At 39.7% G+C, this 13,088-nt stretch overlaps 1 protein-coding gene across 2 annotated transcripts in view; it reads right to left on the bottom strand.

Annotated features, from left to right (window-relative positions):
- Window positions 1-13,088, bottom strand: part of add3a (adducin 3 (gamma) a) — a 162,180-nt gene that overhangs the window by 127,076 nt on the left and 22,016 nt on the right. For both annotated transcript variants that reach the window (XM_041785435.1, XM_041785438.1), the window contains exon 2: window positions 9,921-9,958. The gene's annotated coding sequence lies outside the window, so the exon portion shown is untranslated. The remainder of the gene's footprint in view (window positions 1-9,920; window positions 9,959-13,088) is intronic.

Here is a 13,088-nt window from a genome sequence, read left to right as displayed (position 1 = left end):
TGTTTCATGCTGGCTGAGAGCTTAACCATAGGTGGTAGATGCGCAGACTCTGAAAACAGATGGTATTAAAAGTGACACAGCTGCACAGGAAACTACATCTTATAGACTTTGCAAAACAGAAAAAACAGAAATCATCATGAAGGGTGGTTCAAACTTTGTTCCTTTTTGGGAGATTTCAAAATCAGACTACGGCTTACAAGGGCTACTTATATTGGGGTTACAATAGCTACACTTTATGATTGGTATAAAAAAAAAAAACTGCACACAATTCCTTTAGCTTACAGTGATACGCTAAAGCAGACGATCACATGACTTTTGTTGCGCTATATTTGTTTTGTTCTGGGTCAAAGCCTACCATGAAAACTGTGGAGTGCAGAACGCTCAGGCAAGTGCTGGCTTTAATAAGGTGTCTACAACCAGGAATATATTGCTCTTCAAAACATGAGATGTTGCACAATTTTAGTCAAACAACCATGCTGTCATGCATTTTAAAGTCCATTTTTAGTCAGAATGATTCAATAAATTTACTTTTTCTAACTGCATGTACTGACTTACTGCACCACAATCAACTTGCTAAACGCACTGTGGAGCAAATCTCTATCTTTCCAGTAAATCTTTGCAATTTCACAGCCTGCACTCCAATGGGGAAAGTGCCACTCTGCTCTGCTTTGCTGAAGGTTCATCGATCCAAACAGCTGGAACAACATGCAAGTTTACGGTCAACTTTAAATACAACACAATGCACAGAGACCTGTTAGTAAATTATCATTATATCAACATTACGTCTTATTCAGTGGCACAAGCAACAAGTCATTTGGAGGTCAGTGGGTCACAGAGCTACTATGATGATAGAATGTACATGAAACCACACATCCTTTGTAGCAAGCCTTTTAACTTCCTAGTGTACTTAACTGTGGTAGAAGCAAAAACATTACGTAATCATGTCAAAATGAATGACAAACCAGAGAAAGGCACAGTGATCTGCTGTTGACATACTATTCCAGCATGAACCCGTAGTTCTCCCTGCCCCCTCCTGTCTCAAGCTATGCAGTGTTGCCCAGCGCTCCAGACATGCCAATGTGCAAGGTTGCTAGCCTTTGGTCAGAGCAAAACGGCTGCACACCAGATTGCAGCACAGGTAGAGGATGTCGAGATTGGAGGTAACCCTGCTGCAATGTGTGCTTTAGTCTGAGTCTAATCAAAAACACACCACTTAACTGTGTACAACTTAAATACAACTGCTCATTGTCAATGTCTACTCTTCTGATAAGGAATAAAATATCACCCAAATCAGACTGAGAGGCTAAAAAAATGTCTGACAAAAACCCAATTTAATACCTGTAGAGCTTTAAAACCTCCCTTCTCTCTGAAAACATGAGAGGATAGAGGGGCAGAGTACAGTAACTGCTGACGTTAGCTTAAACTGTCTGAAGAAGACCAGAGACGTGCTAAGATTCACCTGCAGCGGCTGCTCGTCATGCAGCCAGCTATAGAAACACAGTCTGTGTGGAAAGACAAAAGTAGATACAGGATGGACTATATCAGTCACTGACAGTCCTCTTGGTAGCTGTATAAAAGACAAGGGTGTCAAACAGTACTAATAACACAGTAAGGATTTGTGGAAGTATTGTGTGTACAGCTAATGAGTCTTTTTTACACAACAAACATTTGGGTTGATCCCACAAGTTCTGTAAATCCTTCAGAGAGAACCCTGAATATTAATGTATGCAGCATATTATTGATGTATAATGATCTCCTTTTGCTGTCTACTTCAATATAATAGCTCTGAATGTGGAAAAAAGACCTCTAATGAATCATTCATGAGTAAATGTTGTAATAACTAAACCTGACAAAATGGCCTCAGGCACACAGCTTTATTAACCATCCAGACTTATTACTCCATATTTGTCGGCAGAATTCAGTCAACTGAGGTCCTTAGGCGACCCCCCTTCACAGCAGGGGGTGCAGAGACTCTTGGCCTATGTGAATTTGGGGACTGAGGTGGGGAGAGTTCCTCCTTGATTTACCATGTTGACTGTAACACCATGTGACAGAGGTAAACATGGTGTTTCAGCTAATGAGTCTATGTCTGGGTGAGGGTCAGGAGGTGCTCATTATGGTAAAAAAGCACACTGTGACAAGGACTTAAACTTCACCATGTCTCATTCGAAACATGTCTCCTGGTTAACTTGTACTCTTTTTAAATCTAATTGTCTCATTCTCAAAATAGGAATGTTTGCAAATCAGGTTAACACCTATTACACCACTGCAAAGAGAACAAATACTTTCAACCTTGATGACTAGTGCTGGAACAAAACACTGAAATATGACAAAATAATGTCATCCTGGCATGTAAGAGACCATTAACAAACTGTTGGTGCTAAATACTAACATTTTAGTGAAGAAATAAAAAACTATTTCTCTGCCCATTTGACTCACAGCATCAACATTTCATAGCTCTTTGTGGTGGCACTCAAGACATGAATAAAGCTTAGGTCAACAGAAGTTTACTGGCCAGAGAAGAAGAAAGAGGGATTAAGGCAAAGAAACTGGGGCAGTGCCAGACAACAGAGAAAAGAAGTTAAAAGATCAAATGTGATGCAAGTTGGAACTGAAACCAAATTTAAGATAATATAAAAACATAAATCTTTCACATTTTTAAGGGGCATTTTGCGTTCTACATCATGTCATTCTGTATCTTGTCCTATCGTATTGTTTCGTATGATATCCTAATGCATGGTATCATATCTTGATGTATTCAATCCTATCGTATCAGTATTGTACTGTTTCATATATATTGTATATAACAGATCCAGTGCTGTTTTTTTGTTGTCAGTCTCTTAACACACCTAACTTCCTGCTAACTTGCCCTGGAATATCCTATCATATCCTGTTGTATGTTCTATCATATTGTATCCTATCTATCCTAAAGTTTCATACTCTATCATACCTTATTGTTTCCATTTATATCATATTGTATCCTACTGTGTTTCATCCCACCATGTCCTGAGGCAACCTACCGTATCCTTTTATGTATCACATCCCATCATATCCTATCCTATCCTGTTGTCATCTATTATATCGTATCCTATCATATTCTATCGTTTTCCATCATATTCTACTGTATTCCATCCCATCAGTTCATATTATGTGTCCCATTCCCAAAAAGGATGTTAGTTTGACCACGCTGTAAGCATGAAAATGCTTTCCATCAAAAATTCACACAATGTCCCTTAACAGTACAAAGGGAACCTTTAAAGAATGAAGAAACTCTCACACAAATCCACTTAATGTGTGTTTGAGTAAATGTATGCATGAGTGTGTGAGTCCCTCGTCAACAGGAGGCCCCGCCTTTAAGTCTCCCCGGCTCCAGCAGAGACAGCAAGGGGAAGGATCCAGACAAACACAGCTTGCTGCCAAGCATCGTTACTCACAACACCCACTCCTCTCCACAGCACTTTTCCACTGTCTGCTGCCAGAGTCTGTAATGATGATATTTGATTAAAAAAAAAAACAACAAACCTATAAAAATAAAGACAAATCTCTCCTGCAGCGCAAATGAATTTAATTTGAGAAGAGCTCTTGGGAAGAAAAAGGGGTTTGGACATTTTCAGAGTGTCTTCATGCATTAGGACAGAATGACTCCAGAGTTAGAATATTTATGATTAACTGTCCAGGATCATTGTGAGTTATGATGTGTAATAGAAGCTGTCAGCATCCTCTAAAGTGTGCTTTTTGATATGCAGCTGATAAAATCAAGTAAATTGATGGCTTAATGATGCACTAGTCAATTACATCATTATGACGGAAACATTTGGCTCATAAAGCTCCAAAGGCCCCAACTGAGTAAGTAAATCTTTGATGAGTCTTTTATCCTTTTTTCTGCAACAAGTAGAAGTGGTAAATAGAAAAGAAGAACAGAAATAAGTTAAACTACCTTCTGTAACAACAACCTTCTTCTTAAAAAAGGAGAAAAAAAATCTGACTTCAATCCTCCTCTACTCATGCACACAAGATCATGTTTTTTAAAGGTTATTGTTCCGTCAAGACTGACCTGAGCTCTGTCAGATCAGTCTTAAAGAAGCTGTAGATTGCTGAGCTGGAACACTCTGGTCTCCTCATCCTCCCTTTACTGCATGCCCATTTTCTCCTCTAGTATCATGAGGAGGCTCTAATGAATCAGCCTATTGAGGCAGGCAGAACTGTGCACTGGCTTTGACACTGCCAAAATGTGTGTGTCCGTGTGTGTGAGAATGAAAAAGAGAGTGTGCGTGTGATGCAGTCCAACTTTCCCAGCCTCCCAGAACACAAAGCTGTCGTTTGTGGCCTCTCAACACTACAAAAGCCCTGCAGGCCACCAGAGCTGAAAGTGAATGTGTGATAATAAGTCTGTTTTTCACTGTAGGCCCATATGGGTGCATATATGTATGTGCTTTTGACTATATGTGTGCCTATGTATGTTCATGAGCAAAGGAATCAGCTGCAGCTCTTTCATATAAACATTTTTAACATCTGTGCACACGTGTTCCTATATGTGGTCACAATGTGGCCACATACACCAAGTCTGCAATTCACTGGGATGTGCTTAATGATTACAAGACACATCATGTGGCCCCAAACCAGAGTCAAACCCAACGTAACCACCAAACCATGGCACATACACAGACAGCCATAAAGCTAAAGATATACGACTGCTCCAACAAGACAAAAAACTCGCACTAAGATCATAACACAACAAATATCAGAGGTCAGCAAATCAAATCAAGAATAGCTTTAAGAACTAAACCACAAACAGTACACAAGCAGGTTTACACACAAACCTAACTCCTCCTCTGGAGGCCATCAGGGCTGATGAGTCACCATGGGGACAGATGTTATTTATCAGGGAAACACCCTGATTATAATTAAAACAGTTTGTAAAGACAAATCACAGCAAGTCAGTGCTTGAAAAGAGACACTTTGATTAAATCAGAGCTCACCACAGATGTGTGTATGCATGCATGTGTGTTTCTCCAGGCTCACCAAGAGAGCATTCATCCAGAGAGTGAACTTTTCTTGAACTCATCCTGATTTATTTCTGTGACTTTTTGGTCTTTGAGTAAATAACCACACAAAAAAATTCCTAGTTGATCTTGACTTAAATTTAAATGAGCTATACCTGGAAATCAATGAATATGGCACCATGCACAAGTGTAAATGAATATATTTGCAGCAAGCCCATCCACTCCTCATGCTGGAAGGCAGACTGCTTGAACATGGTTTTACATTTATCCATGTCAGATGAGTCCAGTGCGTTGTGATTTATACCAAAAACTCTCCCTGAAAGTCCAGCAGCAACTTCCCTTTTATTGTTTCCAGCCTTTATTGAATCCATCACTTTGGCTGGAGGCCTGAGGTCTTTTATGTTTTACTTCCCCCCCTCTTTTCAGTCTTTTACAAACTGAAAGCTGTGTATGAATGTGTATAAATCAAAACCCTCTTTCTTCGGCAGATTGTAACTCTTTTGCAACTGAAGTTAGCTTGGCATGTGTGCCGACTTGTCTATGAGACTTAAGGTATTCGCAGATGAAAGGTAAAACTGAGTCCTAAATGAGTCTGAGAGCATCTTTTGGTCACCTTGAATCAAACTTTAATGAGTAACTAAACCCTCAGACCACCTTTTTAGATGACAATGTATGTATATGGGAATTTAGTTTGCTATTTCTCAATTAGGGTCCAAATTCTTGGCGTTTCAGCTCAAGATAGTTACGTTCTACATTTGTGTGTTTGTGTGTGAATGGAGATAAGAGCAGCTGTGATGGTGTCTGAAAGACTATCAAGGAGAGAGGCCACAGAGCTGACTGACCTAAATTGTGAAGTATTAATTAAATAAAAGTAATTTGCAGAGATGGAAGCCCAGAGGTTTAAAAGCTACCTTCAGACGTGAAGTTAGCTAGTTTGACTCATTTGTTTACAAAGGAAATCAAGAAGTGGAAACAAGTTTTGAAGCCACTAAATCAGGAGTACTTCTCAAAAAAAAAAACCACTTTAAATGCCATTACTAGCAGGTGCATTACATCAGCAGGGCAAGGCAGCCAGGAGCAGGCTTCACGCTGAGGCATATTACAAAGTCAGAGGCTGAGGAGACTTTAAATGAGGGTGAAGGGAGACACTGAGGTCCCTTTACTGGCCTGCTGAGGAGAGGACAGACTGTCTCTCTAGAAGACAGGAAAAGAGCAAAGAGAGAGATAAAGATGGATAACAGATGACAAACAGACACACAGAGGAAGCACAAGACAAAGCAGAAAAAAGTAGAAGGCACAGAGATGAAGACCTATGAACCTCACAGAGAAAGAAAATGACCAATGGAAAGTTTTGACCTCAGCTCCCCTGCTCCTATAAATGGTTTAACAGTTATATGGTTTTATTTCTCCTTTCTTTTGTATTTTACACTAAGCCATTAAATTGTCTTTTCAGCGTTCTCTGGTCTGCTAACACCCTCAATACCTCAGGAATGCCTGATCTTTTCTTTTTCTGCTACCTCTTGTTTTTTTCTGTTACCTGGAAACACAAACTACTAAATGTGTGACTCTTTTCTTCAGTCATTAGTCACACAGGACCTGCTAATAGGAATGGTTTGTTTGGAAGAAAAGAGAGGAAAAACCTTTACATTTTTTGAACATAGTATTTAAGGCTGCTTTGAATATCGTTTCACACTAACAACAGATGACAGATAGATAATGTGCTCACAACTGATTTTCAACTTTTCCAGTCATTTGTTGCCCCGTCCCATAATTTTTGAGAGGTGATTCTGCCATCGAATTCAAAATAAGCTAACACTTTTCATGAATTTGCTGAAATGTCTCAGTTTAACATCTGATAAATTGTTTATGTTCTACTATGCATGACATCTGGGTCTATGAGATTTGCAAATCATTGCATTCTGTTTTTATTTACATTTTACACAGCACCCCAACTTTTTTGGAACTGGGGATGAAGTTGCCTTGAGGTGACCTCAGACCTTTGAGGTAAAAGTCTTCTGATTTTAATTTAAGATTTTTTTTTTCTCATAATCCTGACTTTGATCTCATAATTCAGATTTTTTTTCTTAGAATTCTGACTTTTCTCTCAGAAGTAAAAAAAAAATTGCTTCTCAAATTATTTTTTTTCAGGAGCCCTTATCCTTTTACATTTCAGCTTAATGTGTATATGTGCCTTTTTATTTTTGCAATGTCATCTTTAAGCCTTACCAACAAAAGAGCTATACTTATCCAGTACTTGCAGTTCCAAAAAAATCAAATACTATTATTATTTCTAAATTTAATCAATGCCAAAAAGGCAAGGATCCCTAATTCCTTTTAAATGTGTGCATGAACCTTGTCATAGAAAGCACTATGAAACTCATTACTCGCTGACATCAACAGATGTTAATCCACTTTCTATTGTGGTGTAATTCATAAATGGAGCATTTTGAGCTTAGACAGATGGTTGAGCCATTATTTGCACTCTAAATGGCAAAAAATACAAATCAAAAATCTGTCTGTTCCACTGGGAATACTGTGGCAGAGGCTGTGATAATAAATATACTGAGTCATCCTGCTGGAGAGAATTACAACTTTTTTTGTCTAAACTAAGACTAGATTCAGTTAAAACATCCAAACACTCACTGATCATGGTGAGCTGTATTACCAATACGAATAATAATGCAACCCTAATTCCAAAACAGTTGGGGCACAGTGTAAAATGTAAATAAAAACAGAATGCAATTATTTGCAAACCAGGCAAAACTTTGCATTCTGTTTTATTTACTTTTTACACAATTTCTCAATTTTTTTGGAACTGGGGTTTTGGAAATGTAATGTAAAACACAAAGAAAAACACACTTTGGTTTGGATCAGAATGAGTACTAGATGAGTCTTAACACCACATGAAAGATTCCTGCAGAGAACTTATTTGTAGGTATCATGTGAGTCGACACAAGACTCCTGTTGCTAACTGCTTTGATGTCCTAATGAAATGAGACCATGCATGTGGATTGGCACAACATTCAAATTCCAACTCATGCTGTGTGCCATACCATTCAACATACCAACCTAAATATAAGGCGTCGTGTCATCAGCATACTGCAGCAGAAATCAGAGAACCCTCTATAGTCAGGGTTCAACTGGTCACGTAGGCAAAGAATATTGAGATGTAAGGACAACTGTCGCCTTACTCGGTCTGCAACAATGCAAGAAGTATTTGACACATTATGAAACACGTCAGCAAGCAGAGCAGCTTTGTTTTCCTCCCTCTGACCTCATGAGCCCTGGACCTGGGAGAAATGCCAGACTGGGACAGAGATGCTCAGGAGACATTAGACAGAAAGAGCATGGGAGGGTAAGATAGGACCATGACAGAAAGGTTCTGAGACAAGATGACCACAGAGAGCCAGAGAACTCTCTAAATATAGACTCTGCTGTCTCTTACAGCTAATTTGCATAATAATATCAAATAATAACTACATCATTTCAGTTTAGTGACGGAGGTAAACTGGTATCAATACTGTCACCAGAAAATTTTCAATAGAAGTCCAGCCAATTGGTACCGGTAGTCTCTCACATTTAGTCAAATGGGGATCACCTGAGTGCAGTGAATATGTCTCAAGTGACTGTAAAGACACCTGTGTCTGGAAAGTCCAGTCACTGGTTAATCAGTATTCCTGGCTACCATTACACCATGAAGACAAAAGAACACTCCAAGCAATTCAGAGAAAAGGTTATTGAAAAGTATAGGTCAGTGGATGGGTAAAAAAAAAAATCCCAAGACACTGAACATCCCCCTGAGTTCAGTTAAATCCATCACCAACAACTGCAAGGAATATGGCACATGTGCAAGTCTGCCTAGATCAGGCAGCCCTCACAAACTGAGTGATCATGGAAGTAGGAGGACTAGTGAGAAAGGCCACCGTGACTACTCTGAAGGAGTTACAAGCTTCAGCAGCTGAGATGGGGAGACTCTGCATACAACACCTGTTGCCCGTGAGTTCCCCACAAGGCATGTGGAAGACTCCATGATGAAGTGGAAGAAATTTCTTTGGTTCATAGTGGTGCTTTTCGGCCATCAGACAAGACCATGTTTGGAGGACACCAAACACTCCACATCACCACAAACACACCAACCCAGATGTGACGCATGATGGTGGCAGCATCATGCTGTGGGGATGCTTCTGGGCAGCCGGCCCTGAAAGGCTTGTGAAAGTGGAGGGTTAAAATGAAAGCAGCAAAATACAGGAAAATCCTGGAGGACAATCTGCAGCATACAACGAAAGTAACACTGAAATGGTTTAAAGACAACAAGGTGAATGTTCTAGAGGGGCTGAGTCAAAGCACAGACCTCAATCATTTTAATAAAATTTTTGGTTAGATTTCCTGATCTCAAAGGGCTAAAAGTGCAAAGGTATGCTATATATCTATAAAAATATAGAAAGTCCTGTCAATGGGGCGCACCGGTGGTCGAGTGGTTGGGGCGCGCACCGTGTGCGTGGGGGCCTGGGTTCGAGTCCGGCCTGTGGCACCATTTCCTGCATGTCTCTCCCCGCTCTCTTCCCTGTTTCCAAGTCTAACCACTGTCCTCCTATCTCTAATAAAGGCATGAAAAAGCCCAAAAATAACTCTTAAAAAAGTCTTCCTAGAAGCAGTTTTAAACCAAAGCCATGTCATTCGCTCAAAAACCTCTCTGTCTACCTTCTGTGTCCTTGAGAAAACCAAAGAAGAGGGTGTAGGCGTTTGGGCGACAGACCAAACCTTCACTGACAGACCTTTTTCCCACTTATAGTTCCCATCAGTTGTGAGCGTTAGTGAGCGATAGTGCAAAATAAAACTCAAGAAGGAGCTGTGCTGGTGATGCAGTCAACAGGTGTGCAGAACTGAAATGGTGTGTGTTGATGTAGAAACTCTTACCTCCCAGAAGGCAGCTTGAACTGACAATGTCTGGCCAACTAGGACAAAAACAGACACAAACACATTATTATTTTCTGCATCAGTCTTCTGGGAGCTTCAACAGCTTTCCACTAAAATTCACAGCCATATGATGTGTCTGAGGCGAGACATCTGCCACAATTAGCAAGAGACACATTTCCCCTCTCTAAATGTTATTTACTCATTGTGTGTTTCTTGAAGTCTGTGGTGGCAGGATACAAAAACACAAATTAGCCAGGAATGAGTGAAATTAAAAACCTGATATTACTGGAAGTGTTCCCACAACAAACTCTACTTTACAGCATGAAAGCTTTCTAAATCTAAAACCTTTCCGTCATGCTTTGTAATTTAAGCCTATTTAAAATGCCCAAAAGTTTTAATCCAAAAAGAGGTAGCAATAGCCTGCAATCAGTTTTATCCATGCTGACACCATAGCTTAGAAGAGTGTTATTTGATCCTTAATTATCCCATACTTCTTTGGTTCACACATGTAGCAGGGGGTGTGTCCTTCCTGGTTTGTCAGCCATGCTGCTATCTCTGAGCACCAGTAATTCATGACAGTGTCGGTCAAACCAACATACCGGCTTGTATTTTCATTAGACATTCAAAATCCTTGATATTTCTCTGCTGTGGGTAAATCTCTCAAAAAACAATGCATCTATGGTTATTCTGCCTCTAAGCTGCAGAAAGCAGGGACCCCAGGTTTGGCAGGGTGCACAGAACACACTAACGTGATTTGGTACCAGATTTAGGCAAGAGAATAAATGCTTGCACTAAAAGTTAAGACTAAAATGTGAGGACTTTATGGACTAAAATTAGACTAAAATGTTTTTGAGTTTTCGTCAACTAAAACTAGAATGACAGAAATGTGACAAAAACTAAAAGCATTTAATCTAAAGACTAAGACTGAGACTAAAATTAAAAATAGCTGTCAAAAGTAACACTGCTTAAAGATCAAAGATGTTTCGGTTTATTGAGCGACCATGTAAACTGGTGAACTGATGCTGAAAGCCTTTGGCCTTGTCCCTTCACTCAGAGATTTCTTCATATTCTCAGTGTCTTTTGATGATATCATGTACTTTAGATTGTGGGACATCCAAAGCCTTCACAATTTTAAAAAGATTTTTCTGGAAATATTCCAAAATTTTTAAACAGTTTTTCACCGATTGTTGAACCTCTGCCCATCTTTACTTCTGATAGACTCTGTCTTTCTAAAATGCCCTTTTATTCTCAGTCACATTACTAGCATGTTGCCAATTAACCCAATGAGCCTGTAGTAAATGCAGTGCATTCAACTCAGGAAAGCCTTTAACTCAGGTGTGATGTCATTCCCAGCTATGACATTCGACTTCTAAGGTAAATGGAACGCAGCAGAGGTCCTGAATGATGACTCAGCCCAGAATATTGGAGATTACAGGAAAAATCTGTACATACTTTTGATTTTTTTTATATGTCACCAGTTTCAAACCAGTACACCCAAAAAGTCATTTGAGCCAATTATAGATTAACTGCTGAATGCTCCTCCTACTGTTTTTCATTACTACTGCTTACTCTTCCAGCTTGTTGTTGCCCCGTCCCTACTTTTTTGAGATGTGTTGCTGCCATCAAATTCAAAAAGAGCTAACATTTTTCAAGAAATGGTAAAATGTCTCAGATTCAACATCTGACATGTTGTTGATGCTCTCTTCCTCCTGGATGTGGCTCAATTACTGCTACAGATGCAGGATATTAACATCATAGGCAGATATTAGCTTCAGAATTTCAATATCAGTATTGGCAAATAAGAACATTTCTGATGATTTTACATCTGATACATTGGTTATAAATATCAGCATTAACACCAGCAAAATGTAGCCTTTAACATCAGGTATAGGGGGTTTCCTAGGGTGAAACACACCAAAGGGGCCCATGGTGTGACACTTGGTGTAACAAAGGTATGAATATTGTGTTACCGGTATCTGCAAAAAAATATTTTTCAAATGTTGGCATACGGGATATTAGCAATCCAATATCAAGCATCCATATACTACCATGTACATCTGCTCATACTAGCCAGTATACACTTAAAAGTGAAACCTTCTATGTGTGTGTTCTCCATCTCACCAGTCAGCAGTTTACACTAATGAGAATGGGCTATGTCTTTGTACTGTACTGGCAGCTGCACCAAGCTGCGGGGGGCCAGAGGGACTTTTGGTCTGCCCTTGATTCTCATCAATGTCATCTGCACAAACACCAACTGTGTCAACACAAGAGGCCTCAGCTCTCCATTGAAGAACACATGAGCTATTGAAGGATGGTGTTATTGCTAAGGGTAACAGCATCTGCATTCCATTTAAAAGCATAATTGGCTGCCAGGAGTTCCTTACATTGTTAGGAAAACTGCGTCCAAAAATATGTCACATCTGGGTTATGAAATTGGGAACAACGAGTTGAGAGAAAAACCTGCTCAACTATGAGGGATAAAGTGATTAAGGCTGTTTGAGTCCTCAGGACTAGCATGAGCTGATTTGGGAAAAACAACTACAAACCAAAACTGAATTTGAGTATTCAAAAAATATCCAACTGTATGCACAGAGACTAGAAGTTATGGTTGCTTCTGGGAATTGTCAGAGTCATCTGAAGTGTGAAAAGTCCCAGATGGTTTAGCATTTGTGGAAACCTGCTTCTGTCCAGGTTGGCTGGATTAAAAGGCAATAGAAACCACCTGCTGCATCTGTTAAAAATGTTCTCTTGATTATGGAGGTGGAAAAATGATTTTGCTTTCCCTTCTCAAGAGCGGAAAGACAATGAGTAGAGTGAGACACATAAAGCTCACTAACAGTAGGTCTGCATTGTTTCATAGCTTAAATTTGTCTAGCCTCATAAAAAGGCCTTAAGAGGCAAGCTAATCACTCAGTCTGTTAGGGAATGCCATGCAGACAAATCCACAGATTAATTTTAGTGCCAACACACCTCTGTTGATCCACACATATTCTACCCCGATTGATTATGTATGCACCCGCAGCTTATCTAGACAGAGTTTCTTGTAACTCAGTATAACTTGAGACTGTGCCTGGATCAAGCTGAGATGGCATCAGTATCAGTCTCGATTTCAGGAGTGTCTCCACTGACCGCTTGCAGTGCTGGAGGTAGAGCAGGTTGTCCAGTATG

This window comes from Cheilinus undulatus, linkage group 4 (assembly GCF_018320785.1).
Source record: "Cheilinus undulatus linkage group 4, ASM1832078v1, whole genome shotgun sequence".
NCBI lineage: Eukaryota > Metazoa > Chordata > Actinopteri > Labriformes > Labridae > Cheilinus > Cheilinus undulatus.
This window is presented reverse-complemented; position numbering and strand designations above follow the sequence as displayed.